Consider the following 19,883-nt stretch of genomic DNA (forward strand, 5'->3'; position numbering starts at 1 on the left):
TGGCTATTCAGAGTCTTTTGTGGTTCCATATGAATTTTAGAACTATTTGTTTCAGTTTGTTGAAGAATCCTATTGGTATTTTGATAGGGATTGCATTGATTTGTAGATGGCCATGTTGACCATATTAATTCTTCCTACCCAAGAGCATGGAATGAGTTTCCATTTGTTATTGTCCTCTTTCATTTCTCTTAGGGTGTCTTGTAGTCTTTAGGGTATAGGTCTTTCACTTCCTTGGTTAGCTTTATTTCTAAATACATTATTCTTGTTGATGCAATTGTGAATGAAATTGTTTTCCTGATTTCTCTTACTGCTAGTTCATCATTAATGTATAGGAAGCAACAGATTTCTGTGTATTAATTCTGTATCCTGCAACTTTGCTGAACTCAGATATTATTTGTAGAAGCTCTGGAGTGGAGTCTTTATGGTTTTTTATGTACAATATCATGTCATCTGCAAATAGTGACAATTTGACTTCTTCTTTACCAATATGGATTCCTTGTATTTCTTTGTTTTGTCTGATTGCCATGGCTAGGACTTCCAGCACTGTGTTGAATAACAGCTGGGAGAGTGGGCATCCCAGCCTTGTTCCTGATCTTAGAGGAAAAGCTTTCAGCTTCTCGCTGTTAAGTATGTTGGCTGTGGGTTTCTCATATATGGCCTTTAATAGGTTGAGGTACTTGCCCTGTATACCCATTTTGTTGAGAGTTTTTATCATGAATGGATGTTAAATTTTGTCGAATGCTTTTTCAGCATCTGTGGAGATGATCATATGATTTTTGTCCTTTTTGTTGATGTAGCGGATGACGATAATGGATTTTTGAATGTTGTACCATCCTTGCATCCCTGAGAAGAATCCCACTTGATCATGGTGTTTGATCCTCTTGATGTATTTTTTGAATTCAGTTTGCTAGTATTTTGTTGAGTACTTTTGCATCTATGTTCATCAGGAATATTGGTCTGTAATTTTCTTTTTTGATGGGGTCTTTGCCTGGTTTTGGTATTAGAATGATGCTGGCTTCATAGCATGAGTTTGGAAGTATTCCCTCCTCTTCTATTTTTTGGAAAACTAGGAGAATGGGTATTATGTCTTCTCTGTATATTGCATAAAATTCAGTGGTGAATCCATCTGGCCTGGGGGTTTCGTTCTTGGGTAGTTTTTTGATTACCGCTTCAATTTTGTTGCTGGTAATTGGTCTGTTTAGATTTTGTGTTTCTTCCTTGGTCAGTCTTGAAAGGTTTTATTTTTCTAGAAAATTGTCCATTTCTTCTAGGTTATCCAGCTTGTTAGCATATAGATTTTCATAGTATTCTCTAATGATTCTTTGTATTTCTATGGTGTCAGTCATGATTTTTCCTTTCATTTCTGATTCTGTTTGTGTGTGTAGATTCTCTTTTTCTCTTAGTAAGTCTGGCTAGGGGTTTATCTATTTTGTTCATTTTCTCAAAGAACCAGCTCTTGGTTTCACTGATTTTTCTATTGTTTTATTCTTCTCAATTTTATTTATGTCTTCTCTGATCTTTATTATGTCCTTCCTTCTGCTGACTTTGGGCCTCATTTGTTCTTTTTCCAGTTTCAATAATTGTGACTTTAGACTATTTATTTGGGATTGTTCCTCCTTCTTTAAACAGGCCTGGATTGCTATATACTTTCCTCTTAGAACTGCCTTCACTGCATCCCACAGAAGTTGGGGCTTTGTGCTGTTGTTGTCATTTGTCTCCATACATTGCTTGATCTGTTTTAATTTGGTCATTGATCCATTAATTATTTAGAAGCATGCTGTTAGGCCTTCCTGCGTTTGTGAGCCTTTTTGCTTTCTCTGTACAATTTATTTCTAGTTTTATATCTTTGTGGTCTGAGAAGTTGGTTGGCAGAATTTCAATCTTTTTGAATTTATTGAGGCTCTTTTTGTGGCCTAGTATGTGGTCTAATCTGGAAAATGTTCCATGTGCACTTGAGAAGAATGTGTATCCTGCTGCTTTTGGGTGTAGAGTTCTGTAGATGTATGTTTTAGGTCCATCTTTTCCAGTGTGTTGTTCAGTGCCTCTGTGTCCTTAATTTGTGTTTGGTGGATCTGCCCTTTGGAGTGAGTGGTGTGTTGAAGTCTCGTAGAATGAATGCTGAATGCACTGCATTCTATTTCCTCCTTTAATTCTGTTAGTATTTGTTTCACATATGTTGGTGCTCCTGTGTTGGGTGCATATATATTTATAATTATTGTATCCTCTTGTTGGACTGACCCCTTTATCATTATGTAATGTCCTTCTTTATCTCTTGTTACTTTCTTTGTTTTGAAGTCTACTTTGTCTGATACAAGTAGTGCAACACCTGCTTTTTTCTCCCTGTTGTTTGCATGAAATATCTTTTTCCATCCCTTGACTTTTAGTCTGTGTATATCTTTGGGTTTGAGGTGAGTCTCTTGTAAGCAGCGTATAGATGGGTCTTGCTTTTTTATCCATTCTATTACTCTGTGTCTTTTGATTGGTGCATTCAGTCCATTTACATTTAGAGTGATTATTGAAAGATATGTACTTATTGCCATTGCAGGCTTTAGATTTGTGGTTGCCAAAGGTTCAAGGGTATCTTCCTTACTATCTAACCGTCTAACTTAACTCGCCTATTAAGCTATTATAAACACAGTGTGATGATTCTTTATTTCTCTCCCTTCTTATTCTTCCTCCTCCATTCTTTATATGTTAAGTGTTTTATTCTGTACTCTTTTGTGTTTCCTTTGACTGTTTTTGTGAATAGTTGATTTTATTTTTTGCCTTTAGTTAGTATTTGGTTGGTCTGCTTTCTTTAGTGTGATTTTAGTTTCTCTGGTGACATTTATTTAGCCTTAGGAGTGTTTCCATCTAGAGCATTCCCTTTAAAATACCCTGTAGAGGTGGTTTGTGGGAAGCAAATTCCCTCAACTTTTGCTTGTCTGGGAATTGTTTAATCCCTCCTTCATATTTAAATGATAATCGTGCTAGATACAGTATCCTTGGTTCAAGGCCCTTCTGTTTCATTGCATTAAACGTATCATGCCATTGTCTTCTGGCCTGCAAGGTTTCTGTTGAGAAGTCTGATGATAGCCTGATGGGTTTTCCTTTGTATGTGATCTTCTTCTCTGGTTGCCTTTAATACTCTGTCCTTGTCTTTGATCTTTGCCATTTTAATTATTGTATGTCTTGGTGTTGTCCTCCTTGGGTCCCTTGTGTTGGGAGATCTGTGGGCTTCTATGGTCTGAGAGACTATTTTCTTCCCCAGTTTGGGGAAGTTTTCAGCAATTATTTCTTCAAAGACACTTTCTATCCCTTTTTCTCTCTCTTCCTCTTCTGGTAGCCTTGTAATGCAAATATTGTTCTGTTTGGATTGGTCACACAGTTCTCTTAATATTCTTTCATTCCTTGAGATCCTTTTATCTCTCTCTGCCTCAGCTTCTCTGTATTCCTGTTCTCTGATTTATTTCCCATTAACAGTCTCTTGCATCTAATTCAGTCTGCGCTTAAGTCCTTCCAGAGATTGTTTCATTTCTGTAATCTCCCTCCTGATTTCATCCCTTAGCTCTTGCATATTTTTCTGCAGGTCCATCAACATCGTTATGACCTTTATTTTTAATTCTTTTTCAGGAATATTGGTTACATCTATCTCCCCAGGCCTTCTTTCTAGGATTGTCTGGGTGATTCTTGACTGGACCAGATTCTTCTGCCTTTTCATGACAATTGAGGTAGCCGTAGGCAGGTGGCATATGTGTCAGCGGGGAAAACAAACTCCCTTTCTGCTTGCTGGTTACTGTGCCCTTCTCCGCTGCCTGTGCCCATTACCCGCACAATGGGAGCAGCCTCTGGGTTAATCCCCTGAGCTGCCGTGGGCAGCCCAGAGACGTGCAGGGAGCGGCAGGCACACTGGGTGCGTTCTCCTGCGAGATTGGCACCCCTTTGTGCCTCCTGGACCTTGCTCCGGCTTCCTCTGTCTGTGCCGGGCAGCTGCATGCCAGTGGCAGCCTCTGCATCTAGCCCGGGTAACTGCACACTGGGAGGAGACTCTGAGTGGTTGCTGTGGGCAGGGCCACTCTCCAGCTACTCTGTGCTGTCGGGGGGCAGCGCCGGCCAGGGGGGAACGAATGGCAGGCTGCTTATCACCATAAGAGGCTTCAGAGCTGCATTACCACCCAGGGGGTTGGGGCGCCTAAAGTTCCTTAGGATTCCCAGCCTGCTGGGCCGAGTGTGCCGGGATGATTCCATCCAGCTGTTAAGCCCCTGTCCCTTTAGGACTTTCAAAAAGCACTCGCTTTTCTTGTGTCCCAGGGAAGTCAGCTGTGGGGACCTGCTTGCAGATTTTACTTTTCCGTTTCTCTAATATCCAGAGCACCATGCAATGTGTGTCTGTGCTCCCAGTGCAGATTAGTAGGGCTGGTAGTTAGCAGCCCTGTGCTTCCACTTCCTCCCCACTCCGACTCCTTTCCTCCTGCTGGTGAGGTGGGGTCGGGGGAGTGCTCAGGTCCCGCCAGCTCACGACTTTGTATCTTACCCTTTTCATGAGATGCTGAGTTTTTACAGATGTAGATGTAGCCTGGCTGTTGTACTGTATCTTCTGGTCTCTCTGTTAGGTGTAGTTGTATTTGTTGTATTTTCAAAATATATATGGTTTTGGGAGGAGATTTCTGTTGCCCTACCCATGCCGCCATCTTGGCTCCTCCTGTTCAGTCTTTTTTATCTGTGGCATAAGAGGGTCCTTTTCAATCACAGTGGGACCAGACTTAAGAATATGAAATCCAGAGAAGCAAAATACTTTCACCTTTTCCAGATCATCAACAAGGTTAATGGAATTTAAGATTCCTTATGCACAAAACTTTGTTCCCCCCATGTGAGAAGACCCCAGTGACCTACTGTTTTTATAACATAACCCTTTTCTTCTTTAAATAGTAGAAACTATTTTAAATAAGTTTAGACATAATAAAACAATTCTTATGCTCCATGTCAACATCCTTAAAATGGGATTCTTCCTGCAATTATTCTCCTGTCTGGCACTCACCTAAGAAAACTAGAAGCAACATCTAGAAAACTAGAAGCAGCAAAACCACAAGATAAGAGATGAGAAGAAGAGCATAGGCTTAGTACTGTAACATTTATACTTAAAATGCAGCTATGTAATACTTATAAATTATACATGTAACTTTTCATCTTCCTATTGTACAAATCTTAGAAGCAAACTTTAAATACTATTCCTAAGTAACATGAAGTAAAAGTTAAATAATATTCCTAAGTAATAATAACCTAGAATAGTTAAAATTTTAGGCCTTCAACCTTTCATAACTTCTCAATTTTTAAGTCAGTTTGATGCATTTCAGATTCTGTTAACTAAAGCACATTAGATTACATTAGGTTTTCTTACATTAGGTTTTCTCCGATGGGAAACAGTTTTATTATGCTTATTTGGTGTATACGCAGAGCTAATCACAAGATCCTGCAACATTCATTTTTGAAAGAAATTATGCTTCTACTGATCAACTTGGTGGTAAAAAGTTGACATTTACTGAACTTCCCCTAAGCTCTCTCTGTATTGTGGTAAATACAAAAAGATAACGCACACCTTGTTCCCATGAAGTTTATGACCTATTTCAGGGTCCAAAGACCCAAGAGGGACAATAAGTGAACACCAAGAGTTAGTACTCAACTAAATGCTAATAAAGCTGGTCAATACTGCAACATTTCAGAAGAGGGCAAACAGCTCAAGGAAACACTCTGGTGAAAACCAAGGATCTACACTCAACTTTAAAGGAGGGTAAGACATGGAGAGACTATAGGGGAAGGAAAAGGTAGTTAAGTATAGTGTGTGCATGTATGTGTACACATGTACACATGTATGTGAACACTGAGATACAGAAGAATGCAGAGAATCAAAACTGACCAAAGTTAGTTTGGAGACAGTTTAACAGCTTGACAAGAGCTAAGAGTGGACCAATGCAAAACAGCAGAGTATGTGTTAAATAAGCAAATCAAAACCACATTATGAAGAGTTGTGAAAATCAATGGAATTTAAGATAGATGAAAGAAGTAGAAAGTTCCTGGAGGTTTCCAAATTGTGCTGCAACAACGGAGTGTGGTCCCTATGATTATGAAGCCCAGTGCAAATCATGTATGTGGGATCTGCTGACCACCATCCAAAAATGATAAGGACAGCTTAAACAAACATTTCATAGCTTGATTGCTACACTGATGGCTTCTAGCTACTAATGTATATACTGCCTTCCTTAAATTCTTTATTAATTACTTATAACAGAAATTCTCAACAATGGTTTTTAAATTGCCCAGAGGGCAGGGAAATTATGTAAAAGAAAAATAAAAGAACAAATCACTTTACTCCAAGCTTTTGTCCTTCACCTAAGGATTAGAAGAGGGGAAAATAAGATATTCAAAAATATATGACATTACCATATAATCTTTCTTACAAGTTATTCAATTGAACATCAAAACTGTCCTACATCTATTTGGATACTAATGGAACTCTGAAATATCTGAACTAGTTGCATTACAGATGATTGTATCTTGTCCTTTAGTATTAAATATTTTCAATAGATGCTGTTGATTTATTTACTCAATGAAGAAAGATATCGATGACAGATGCAAATTTCTTAGTCACTTAATAGAGGGCACTATCACCAACATTCAAGGAATATTTACTTTCTTCCAGGGTTATTCTACAAGAGAGATATGAAAATGTGTAGTTGAACAAGTGAGGCTGCATTAAACCTGGCTCCTCTTTATGGCTTTGCCTTATTCTTGGCAAGTTCAAAAATTCAAAGTTGCCTAAGCAGATATAACAGACATTTATTAGATTTTTAAATATACTTAAGCATGTACACACATCCAGGAATTGTGTAATGGCACAATAAAGTTCATTTACAATATCATGTTAGTAATAAGTTATTATTAAGTGCTTTACAATTTACAAAGCAAAACATACATATACTATATACTTAATTCTTAAACATTCCTAATAACCACTGATGTTTTTAAGATGATACAAAAGACAAGAAACTTATCCTCAAAGAGCTTAAGAAAGAGGTAACAAATTAGAAAATAAATACGTAGAAGCAAGAGCTACCATTTATGTGTGCCAGGACCTATGCCAAGCACTTTAAGACTAGATCTGTCATTTAAACTTCGTATCAGTAATAGCCATGCCCCTTTATATATCTATGAAGATACAAGGATGAGACAGCCAACCAAATAAGGGTAGGGACTCTGTCCCAACAACCACCACACTCCCATGTCTCACACAGATGGTCCATTATAAGTATTTGTCAATGGAATACTCAACATGTGCAGAGTCTGAGCACAGGTCTGATTCCAACTCATGCTCATTCACCTATTTATCCTTTCAACAAATGTCAAGTGAGCATCTCCAATATGCCAGACTCTGTTCTAGGCGAAAAGAATACAGCAGTGAACAATATAGGCCAAAATTTCTGCCTCCATGAAGTTTCTAACCCAATAATCTTAATTAGAACATCATGTTTTCCCTCAAAATATTTTGCATTAAAAACATGGAACTGTCAGGCAACCCACAAACAGAAACTCCTGCGAGTCTATGTCCAGGTCTGTCTCCCAGTGTCTCCCGACACCCAGTAACCACATACGGAAACTGTGGCCTCTCCGGGTCCAAGTGGAGAGTATGAGTTGGGGAAGAAACTCTACACCTTTCAGACAATCTGTGTAAGTAACACAAGGAAAGGGGAAGGGAAAATCGGAGTGAGGCTGGTAACAGTTAAATCCATAGGCAGATATCTTCCAGTCAAAGTTTATTACATAGAAGTAACCTTGGGGCCTCTATTTCACATTAGCTTTTAATTTGACTTTAATGAACTGAAAGTTAACAACAATGAAGTTTATTAGGACTTAAAAAAAACAATCTCCTTTACAAATATAAACACTACAACGAAGAAAACTCTCCCTATATTGTCTTTCCCTATATACTAGATAGCCTTAAGAAATCTTATCAATATCATCTAAATCATTTATTTCAAAAGCACTCACTAGGGACCTATCTGCTAGGCACTGGTGGGTGGCAGAAAGATAAGTAAGAAACAGCGGCTAAGACACAGTCATTCCCTATGGCAACCACAGTCCATCAGGTAATACAAATGCTAGTAACAATAATATGCACAATATAGCAGAAATGGGTAAGAAGCTTATTCTCACATATTATTCAGCAACTATTTACTATGTCCCATCTCTTAAGATTATAAGCTACTTTTGAACAAAAGACTTACATAAATTTTTTCTGTATGTTCTTAATAGCAATTTAAAAGAATATTAAGAGTACATTGTATTGAAAATCAAATTAGGCCACAGCTCAAAGGACACTCTCTTTTGTCAATAAAAAAAATACTTACTGAAATTCTGCACCAGAACTGGTAAAAGATTTCTGTTTTCATTAGACTATTTTAGCATTTGATAGAATTTTACATGATGTACTTGCTTGACTAGGCTTCACTATCCTCAAAATGACATATATACATGTATTTTCTGATTCAAAGATAGAAACACCACCAACAACAAAAGGCACAAAAATGCTAAGTCCCATATGTAAAAGGACATTCAACAACCCTATGAATTATTTTCCACATCTATCGTAAATCAGGTTTTACTTAGTTCTTTTGAAACCCCTTAGAAATGAAATTCATAGTTTTGTCATTTTTTCCTTCAAGGCAGATTTGAATATTAGATCTGACTTAATTTTTTATCATTTAAATTTTGATTTTTAAAAATGAGATAGTAACCTAAATCAATTTTTAATTGGAAAAAACTGTTAATACAGTACCTTTTTACACACATTCCTAGAATAGGCAGATCTAAAAGTCCTACTTGCAAAAAATCTTGTTCTGTTGACAGACTATAATTTATACCCCAAAAATCACTGAAGTACCAAAGACTTAGAAGCAAGAACAGAAAATAATATAGGGAGAAGCAACAAATGGTAAAGGGAATTATTCCTTCCATTCAGTGGAGAAATCAGAACTACAATGAAGAGGTAGATATTTCTCCAGATTAATCTAAAGATCAAAGTAAAACATTTTTTATGCTCAGCAATCTAAGGTAACTAATTCTCAGCTATACTTTTTAGTGAACCAATATATAATCAGCACTTTAACTAGGATGGAAACACTAATAATGTCACTCAGAAACTGATTTCTATAAATAGCAAAAACAAATACGGAGAAGGCAGAAACAGGAAAGCAATCTTACAATGAAATTGTTTCTTACATAAGCCATAAAGGAATACTGTAGAAAACGGCCACATTATAGTTTTTTTAATCAGCTTGTTGATTCTACAATGAAAAAAGAAATATCAAGCATGTATTTATTCCTCCAAAAAGTATTATAAAATCTATTAGATGCTAGGTACTCGGTATACAAAAATAAAGCTCATTGCTTAAGAAAGAAAAAAACATAAACAGATAACTACAGAACAACATAAATAAATAAGTAGATCAAGTGATGAAAGAATTGAAAGAGATAAATACTTGTGAGAACCCGAGAAAACTTCACAAGGAAGTGATATGTGGGCCACTTCCTTACAGACAAGCAGCATCTATTTTTTCAAAGTAGAGAAAATGTGAGGGAAAAGGGGAACAGGAGGACACTCCAGGTAGAAAGAGCCAAGGTAAAACTAAATGCTTAAATCACTGAACAGTAAGTAAAATGGTAATTGAATAAAAAACTTCTTCCAGGAAGGACACAGGATCTAGCATCAGAAGACTTGCATTCAAACCCTAGTTCTGTTATTTACCAACTCTATTTTCTTGAACGAGTCAACCTCTATGACCTTCCTTGCATTATTTTAAAGTTGTACCATAAAATGCTCTACAAGTTTTAAGGACTCTTGATATACCAAAATATAAAAATTAATTAATGCTTAAATACAATATTAAGAACAAGATATTAGCTAATCATTTGTATATCAGATATATAAATTTGAATCTAATCTTTTATGGCCTATAAAAATTTCACAGAAGTAAACATTCTGAATTACATAAAGGTTACATTTTCAGTATCAAATATCTAAATGTAATCCAGAAAGTCCATATATACAAAACAAGCCTATGACATACCTACAATCAACAAGTGACAAGTTTAATGAAACAAGCTTTACACTTAACTGGTCTCCCTAATGGGAAAATAAAGCAGCAACTGTACATCTGTGTCTGTTCCTCTCATCGTGGTTTAACCGACAGGAAGCAGAGTACAAGATATGGCATACAAACGTCAAGTATTTCCTGCCTTCTCTGCTACATCTTTATGTCTTGTCTTATAAATAGTCCAATAGCTTATGTGAAAATGTATCGAAGTATGGTGTCAGAAACATAACATGAGGGATGAGAAGTGTTTATGAAAAGAGAACAAATGAAAAAGGTATTCTGAGGTTGGGATCTAAGTTCACTGTACACACACAGACTCATAGTAGTTTTCTGAAATATTCTAAGATGTAAACACCTTACAAATTAGACTTGAAAACCACAATTACTGAGTAAAAAATCCAATGCCTGAACAATAGAACCCGCAAACTTGTTGTTTCACAAGTGAGATTACTAACACTTGACCACCTATATATGACCTTCTCCCCAACCCTGCCCTTACCTCTCAAAAAAGATGCCCTGACCTCAAAGGTAAGCACTACCGCAAAACAACAATAAAAAAAACCTTCAAGCAATTGTATCAAAACAAAGCAGAACACAGCTCACCTCCTTGATCTGTGGTGTTTTTTACCATGGCTTCTTGTCACACTCTTCCCAACCACTCTTTTGCTTCCCTTGCCCACTTCCCTATATATCCAGAACTTGGCTCATAATATATATATTCACTTGTGTTCAAATACCAACTACACATAACCAGATAAACTATTCTCATAAGGTGAATTCTTACTGCTTTAAGTTATCTTAAGCAAACTTCAGTTACAACTAAGGCAGAGGTACTCACTTTTCATCATACCTGCTGCCTCTCAATCTAATAATTCTTAAAAGTCACTCCCAATCATCAATCATATGCCTCATCTTCTATAAAAACTTGGGCACAATACAGCCATCTGCTCCATTCCTATTGGTCAGTTCTTCCCTAAGCTATTAGCTACCACAACTAAAATTTCACCAGTACTATTCCTCTCCAGGTCAGTGTCCAGAATGAACCAGTATTTTACTGCATGTAAGCCCATCTTGAGCTTTCTGTGACCTCTCTGAAAAGAACTTAATTATACCAAATAATCAGCTTTAAGCATGGCACCTTGCTCCTAAAATAAGTAACATTTCTTAAATGAGTGGCTTGAAAAACAATTTCATTTTTACCCAGAATTTTTCAATGGAAGATCTAGTTAATTCTTTTCAATAGTATAAGACTTGTTAGTGTCTTCCTAGAATATCTTTGTGTATTTTTCCTGTTATCACCTCGACTATCCCCAATATCTAGGAGTAAGTGTTCCCTGAACCCTGAGGAAGTACCCATTCCTGTACACACTAACTCCCTCCCCACAGGCTCTGGCTCTGATGCTTGGTGGAATCACCCTAAATCATAGTAAGAACCCATCTCAGGGCATTTGTAGAGAACCTAGTGTCCACCACCTTCTCAAAAACCAAATATGCAAACAATAGTGTGCAAGTATTCTGTTTTACCAAGGGCAGATGAGTGTTACACCTTCCTTTCAGTTTATTCCCAAGACTAACAGGTTAAAAATCAGCCTATAACAATATACAAGTTTTGTCTATGATCCATAGATCAACAGATCAAATAAAAGGTCGAGTTTAGAAAGTTCGCGTCATAAAACATTTTGAATAGAATTACTTACACAACAAATCTGTTTCTATATACAAATTATTTCAAACTGTCTCTCAAACTAAAACACTTATGACATCATTTCTAAGTATTCTAATTTAAATCTAAAATCTTTACTTTTCTTTTGCTTGAACATGTATGTTTCAAAATTTATGTAAATAGTATCATACTGTATGTATTCTTCCAGCATACTTTAACAAGTTTCTTTAAGACATAAAATTTTAAGAAAACACAAAGGTTATTTGAAAAGGAATTTTAAACATTAAACATTCTCTAGAATTTGGTGCTTAGAAAAATTTTAAAGACAAGTCATGATTATTATATGCTTCCACTGAAACAATGAAAAATATCTTAGATGCAAAAAGCAGTCCATCTTCAATGATACCTCTATAAAAAGTGTTCCAACCTTCTGCAGAACACAGACAGTTCACTGTTCGGGATACCATGGGTGGAGATCTTAACAAAAAGCCTGGGGGTCTAACTACCCCAACAGTCTCTTTCTAATTTGCCTAAAAGGTGCAAGCTCTCTCACCACCACTGACAGCGATGGTTCCATCAGCCATGAGTATGTTCTAAATTGCAGTAAGAAAATCTCTGGCTATATTTGTTTTAGAAGTTGGCTTATTTAAATCACTCTGATGCCAAATAATAATAATACACAGCAACTCAGAATTCTCTCAATTAAGAACATTAGGAAAAGGTAAATCTGAAAATACCTGGCATCTATGGAAAGAAGTTAATTTGAAGGTTTATTTCCCCTATTACTTTAAAATACCTAAAAATGATTCATACCACTGCCAATTCCCTTTACTATGAAGGTTAACCTCAAAGTGACTGCAGAGAGATCCTTTAGACTGCAAAAGAAGCCAGTAACTGCCTTCTGCCTTTTAATTCCTTTTCTTAATCACAAAGTTACCAACTAAATAGAAAAATAGAGGCTCAGAAATGATACTTTCACTTCCTTAGAGAACTATTTATTTCCTCATTAGAGCAGTACCAAAAATAAAAAAATACTAAGCTTTAATACAATTATAATTCTATCACTAATTTTATAGAAGTGCCATCACTTATTTTACCAATCCCTATTTTTGGACATTTGGATTATTTCCAATGTTGCACTATTATAGTGATTCTAGAAATGTAATACGACCCACAGAGAATACAGAAACCCTTTCAGGGAGTTTATGAGGTCAACTCATTTCATAGTAATAGTAAGGTATTATTTGCCTGTTTTCACCATGATGACAGTTGCAGTTATATTTACAAACCAAAGGTGGATGAAACTGCTAGTGCTTGAATCAAGGCTGTGTCACCAAATCATGCTAGCCATTGTATTCTTTACCACTAGGTACCCACTTAAAAAAAAGTCAGTTACAATTAAGAATGTCCTTTAGGAGGTTTCTCAAAACACTGAAAATAGAAATACCATACAAAACCATACAACCCAGTAATTCCACTTCTGGGAATTTACCCAAAGAACACAAAACCACTAATTCAAAATGATATATGATATGCACTCCTATGTATATCCCACCATTATTTACAATAGCCAAGATATGGAAGCAACCTAAGTGTCTACTGATAGATGACTAGATAACAAATATGTGGTATATATATATATATATATATATGGAATATTACTCAGACATAAAAGAACTAAATCTTGCCATTTGTGAAAACATGGATGCACCTAGAGGGTAGTAGGCTAAGTGAAATAAGTCAGACAGAGACAATACCATATGATTTCACTTACATGTGGAATCTAAAAACAAAACAGATAAAAATAAATAGATTAATAGATTCATAAATACAAAGAACAGACTGGGGGTTACCACAGGGGAGAGGAATAGGGGGAAAAGAATTAGTGAGAATGTCTGATATCTTCATCTGGGTGGTAGTTAAATGAGTATACACACATCAAAATGCATCTAGCTGTATCCTAAGATTCGTGCAGTTTATTGTAGGTACCGCAATGAAAAAAAATTGTTAATTAAAAACAGAAGACTCTCCCTTACAAAGAGTAAAAAATGTTTCTTTTCTTAAATCTTAATCATTAAATACATGTCTTTTTAATATTCTGAGTGATAAATGAAGTATACATGAAGTTTTTCTATAGAATACTAAAATAGAATGATTGTCTTCAAACGCACTAACGCTATTACTGAGTTAACTAGCTGCTTTTCTCACAGAACACCATTTTTACTTCAAAGAACTACATAATATTCAGAAATGGATCTCTGTCAGACTTATTCCCCAAAATAAGTAAAACAGTCTGCCACTTCAAGGAAAACAACTAACAGCATTTGTTACCAATGTTAAGTACGATTTTTTAAAAATCAGAATTTTGGAAACTTAGTAGCTTTCCAATATTTAAAAGACTTTTCTGAAAGATTGGTGTGATATTTTTTAAATGTGATTTTTCAAAATATTTTGTCAATATTTGAATACTCAAATGATAAATGATGCTACAAAATCATCCTTAGACAAAATATTAATTCATTCAAAGTGCAAGACAGACAAATGAATTTTAATGTTACAAAAGACAAAAGGGTCATTGATAAGAGCTTCAGAGTCCCTTTGCACTAACTTTTAAGGAACTAGCATTTGTTGAGTTTGGAGTAGTATCAAAGAAGAACTCCACAATCATCTAAAATGGTTATTAAAATATAGCTCCCTTTTCCAACTAGATATCTCTCTGAGGTCAAATTTTCTCCACATTCTTCAACCAAAACAATATACTGCAAAATATTTAATGCACAAGACAATATAAGAATCTAGCTGTCATCTGTTAAGCCAAAGACTGAAATATCTGAACTCCTCTCTACAGTTTTTTTTTGGAAAACACAGTCGTCTTTTATAACGATAGGTAACATTTAATGAGGTTATTACTCTTAATAAATAAATGTCTTAATACTTCCTAATTTTGTTTTAACTTCTAATACTACTAAATATTGGTAAGTGTAACCACATGAACAAAAATTCTTTGGAATCTTCAATAATTTTTAAAAGTATAAAGAAGATATAAAGTTTGAGAAGATATAAAAACTATAAAGTTTGGAAACTGCCACACTATTACAAGTCATTCAAGTATCCTTACAGATAAATCTCTGTTCCCATCCTTAATTTTCTTTAGGCTAAAGTGCTAAAAATGGGATTATTACATAGAAAGATATGTCCATTTTCAAAGCATGACATACGCCAACTGCCCTCCTGAAACTTTTTCAGTTTGTATTACTATCAACAGATTACGTGCATGCATGTTTAATGGCATTTTCACCAACCTGCAACACTTTAACTTTTGTCAACATGATGGGCAAAACAATTATTTAATTTGCATTCTTTTACTAGCAAGTTTAATATTTTAATATTAACTACAATAATTTAAACTCAAGTATAAATATAATGTTAAGTATAATAATTAGCATTAAATAAATCACTTAATACTCTCCCTAAGTTTAGTGAATTTTGCTGTTCTTTGTGGAAGGAACTTGAGGACTACAAATAAATAAATGGTTAAGGCAATCATATATATTTTCCATATTGGAAAAAAACTTTCAAACTAATGCTTTTATTCGAGCTGTTATGGTTTAGAACACATGTGAATTTTTAAAATGACTTAATTAACATAAAATTCTGCTACGAAGTTTTTTTTACATATATATCAGTATTAAAAGGGACTAAATTAAATGTTAAAGTACCACTGATCTATTAAACTGTCCAGCAGTCAACAGGTTATTAACCACAGTCTCCTAAATAAAATTTAAGAATGAGGAAAAAGATTTCTCTCTAAGAATGGTATTGAAACCACTGGTTGCATTGTACAGAATTCTTCTGGTGTCGAGATCTTAAAAATTTTTGAGGACCACAAAGAACTTTTGTTTCCAAGGGTTATAGTTATCATATGTATTTTCTTTACAAGTATAGCCTATTATTATTTATGAAAAGCCCTTTAAAGGGGTCCTTTCTCAAAAGAATTGTGTATTGAAAAGAAAACTCTGGGATACATTTTTTTCCTTGGTAAAATAAAACTGTTAAAAATGCAAGTTCTGGAAAGACAAGTGCCAAATGATTTCCCTCATTTGTGGAGTATAGCAACAAAGCGAAACTGAAGGAACAAAAGAGCAGCAGACTCTCAAACTCCAAGAAGGGATTAGCAGTTACCAAAGGGGAGGGGTGAGGGAGGGCGGGTAGAGAGGAAGGGAGAAGGGGATTGATGGGTATTATGATTAGTACACATGGTGTGGGGGGGATCATGGGGAAGACAGTGTAGCACAGAGAAGTAGTGATTCTGTGGCACCTTACTACACTGATGCACAGTGACTTCAATAGGGTATGGAGGGGACTTGATAATATGGGTGAATGTAGTAACCACATTGTTTTTCATGTGAAACCTTCATAAGAGTGTATATCAATGACACCTTAAAAATAAAAAAAAATACAAGTTCTGATTTGCTTTCCTCATCTCAGTAGATCACACAGAGCACTATGAAGACCACTAATCTATCCCTAATATTCTCTAATCTTTATGTACATTACAATATATCACAAATAGCAGCTAATTAGTATATGTATATAATTTATGAATAAAGTTTCTATCTTTTGTTCACCGCAATATTCTCCAGCATCAAGAATGCCTAACAGGCAACAAAGAATTGTTTAATGAGTCAGTATCCTATGACTTCTACATCCGTTTGTTCTTTGTCCCTGCCACTGCTTATACATACACTGTGAGAGTATCTCAGAAAAGAAAGCCAAGAGATGATTATGAAAGCAGAAACCTGGATTAAGACCTATGTTTTCACTTTTAGAGCAATTCCCACATTTATATTATTAAATTTTGGAAACTTTACATAAAGATTCCACATCAAGCTTATGACCACCCCCACCAAAAAAAAAAATCACTGAAGATGCAGGAATTGTTAACATTATAGTAAGAATTTTAGGGAAGCAAAATGAAACACTTAGCAGGAAACAAGATGAAACACTGATTATATCAATAAATCTGGTTAGATGCAAAAGCTGAACTTGGGGTACCAGCTACTTAAAGTTTATCAGTGTCAATATGTTATAAATTGTGCAGGTCTTATGAATCTTTTTGTTCTGAAATGTTTTTGAATATTTGAATGTGGAATTATTCTAAACTTAAATTGTTTCTAGCAAACTATAGCTCAAAACTTGTTAATAGATCTCAACTGGAGGTTACCCATTAGTAGTATACCTAGAGCCATGTTTTTAGTTATACTGACAGAAACAGTTTTTTATAACTTAGTTCTGAATCTATTACTGGAGGTTACCCATTAGTAGTATACCTAGAGCCATGTTTTTAGTTATACTGACAGAAACAGTTTTTTATAACTTAGTTCTGAATCTATTACTGGAGGTTACCCATTAGTAGTATACCTAGAGCCATGTTTTTAGTTATACTGACAGAAACAGTTTTTTATAACTTAGTTCTGAATCTAGCTAATTCCTTTAACTGAAACAGGCAATTAATTTTTTTACTGATAGAGAGTTAATGCACTATTTTCAAAAGTCATCTTCTATTCCTCAAATTAAAAATTATTTCTCAGTTATTTATGAATGTGGGGGAAAATAATATTATGCATTATATAGCAAAATTATATTATGAAATAATTCAATCAAGGAGTAAGAGAATACATTCACATACCCATCACCCTGCTTTGCATTAACATTTTACCATAATTTGTTTCAGATTCTTAAGAAAAGTTACATGTCATTAAAATCTACCTATCCCTCTACAATATCACTTTACCTATCCTGTGAACTATTATAAAATTACTGTTTCCCCATCTGTCCATGTGTTTATACCTTACTATATTATATGTCAGTGACAGTATTGCTCTTTTGTACATAATAGGAATTATATTGTATCTATTCTATTAAAAAAATTTATTCAAAATTATGTTTGAAATAAATGAACTCTAGTTAGTAAATGACAGGCATACTTCACTGTTAAATGGTCAAATATTACTAATATCTGAAACTTACTGTGAAATGCATCAATTGCCCATCTGTTTAGGGTCCTCCAGGATTTTACTCCCCAGGGCAATACACCATAGTAAGATGCTGAATAGGTAGGAAGGCATCAATGGCAGGCATCTGTTCCTGGGAAAGATAATGAAGAACTCTTAAAATTATCTTAAAACTATTCATTCTCTTCATGCTCTTTGTAAACTCCACATAATTCAGTGCCATGATACTGCCCTAGAGAAACTCTTGCACTTATGTCTTAGGAATCACGTGCAACAATGTTCCCAAACTGGAAAAAACCAACAAGAGAGAATAAACACATTCTTTCATCAAGGAGGGAACCCCAAAAGAGAATAAACACACTCTGCTATCGACAGACAATGGAATACAATACTGAAATTAAAATTAATTAAGATATATCTCACAGAGTTGAATAAAAGAAGTTAAGTCACTACAGAATGAATATATATGCTGTTATTCCACTGTCAAGAAGTTTAAAGGGATAAAACTTGTAAGGAAAAGGTTATCACAAAAGTCAGGATAATAAAGGAGAAAGAAACATGAGCAGGGGTGGGGGACTTGTAATGTGATGAACATGGTCTATTTCTTAACCTAGGTTGTGATGGAGTGAACACTGTAACTGTATTTAAACTATATATGTTTTACACCTTCTCCTACATGTACATTTCAGTTTTAAAGAAAGGTTAATGAATTGCCCCATTACAGTATTAAGCTTCCATTTAGTATTTGGATATAAAAAATAATATGCACATAAACTCAGTTATTAAAAATCAACATCTCATTTTTATAGTTGTACTATGAAATTTTTTAGTTTCACTGTTTATATGGAAATAAAAAAGAGCTGATACCCCTACTATGCAGCAATTAAAGGAAAGTTCTGAATTCCTACCGGGAAGGGGTTGGGGGGAGAAAATGAAAGTGAAAAAAGTTTAGGAGGAGTTTTCTGATGATGAAGATGGTGTTAATGTAGATATTTCTAACTGGAGGACAGGTAATCAAAATATTTCAGCACAGAAATCTGTATAACCAAAGCTCAGCTGTGTAATTTCTCCCTCTCTACTAACAAAGCAATGGCACATGAGCTATCTGTAGAGGTTGAAATGCCCAGGCATTTGTAGTATATAGATCAGCAGCTGCTTTTGCTATGGTATACAGACCATCTGAGAAGCGCCAAAGATAGAGGTGACAAAAACTTTCTCTTTACTAGGTTCTCTGCACTAATAGGAAAAAGATATTGCTCTAATAGTTAAAAACTGCGCTAATTGGGTGAGTTGACTCAATGATATCTCCACCATCTATATGAAGCAGCTCCTAAGCAAAGGAGCAAAATATCTGGCCAACTGATGGAAGAAAAATTCTTTTCAGACCATTAAACTGATGGGACTCTTCTCATTTCTACAAGTCTGTGAACACCTATGGCCATTAGATGTGATGTAAGGCAGAACCAACAAATCAACCATACAGTTCAATGTCCAAAGAAACCTCAAAAATCATATCTGAGAATAACATGGTAAAAAAAAAATCACTTCATATATAAGGTCCTTATTAAAAGGCAGATTGATGAACCAAACCATAGGCCTAATTAATGAATCAGAATCTCTGAAGTGAAGTCAGGTGATTCTCTATTACACCAAAGAAGGAGTGAAAATTACTGCTTTAGAAGGTATACTACCAGGTAAATTTTCTTTTTTTCTTTGAATGGTTACACTGTGCAAACACCAGACAGAGATCAAGGTGAAGTCTGCATACCTTTTAAAGATTTGCCACCCCTAACCTTAGCAGGACCTGTCCAACTGAGTGACCAACGGTTTAAAGCAGCAAATACTAACTGCCTCCTCATATGTGCTTAGTACTTTGTCAAAGGTTGAAAAAGAAAAAAACACAATAAAACATCTCCAACTCAAAGAGCTTATATTTTTATTCTTATTGGTGAAGACATTCTTCTTAACCTAGGCAAATAATCTTCATTGTTTACTACTAAAAATTCCTAAAGATCCGTAAGTTTTCCTAATTTAAATCTCAGCCATCTTTCATCTCTAGGTAAATAGTCTGAACTCGAA

At 35.1% G+C, this 19,883-nt stretch overlaps 1 protein-coding gene across 8 annotated transcripts in view; it reads right to left on the reverse strand.

Moving 5' to 3' along the window:
• The window catches only part of ELF1 (E74 like ETS transcription factor 1), a 141,078-nt gene that overhangs the window by 77,943 nt on the left and 43,252 nt on the right, over nt 1-19,883 (reverse strand). For 7 of the 8 annotated variants that reach the window (XM_073212558.1, XM_073212556.1, XM_073212557.1 and 4 more), the window contains one exon: nt 17,821-17,937. The exons of the other annotated variant lie outside the window; for it this stretch is intronic. The gene's annotated coding sequence lies outside the window, so the exon portion shown is untranslated. The remainder of the gene's footprint in view (nt 1-17,820; nt 17,938-19,883) is intronic. 8 annotated transcript variants of the gene reach the window in all.

The sequence above is a fragment of the Manis javanica genome, chromosome 9, assembly GCF_040802235.1.
Source record: "Manis javanica isolate MJ-LG chromosome 9, MJ_LKY, whole genome shotgun sequence".
In the NCBI taxonomy this organism is placed as follows: Eukaryota; Metazoa; Chordata; class Mammalia; order Pholidota; family Manidae; genus Manis; species Manis javanica.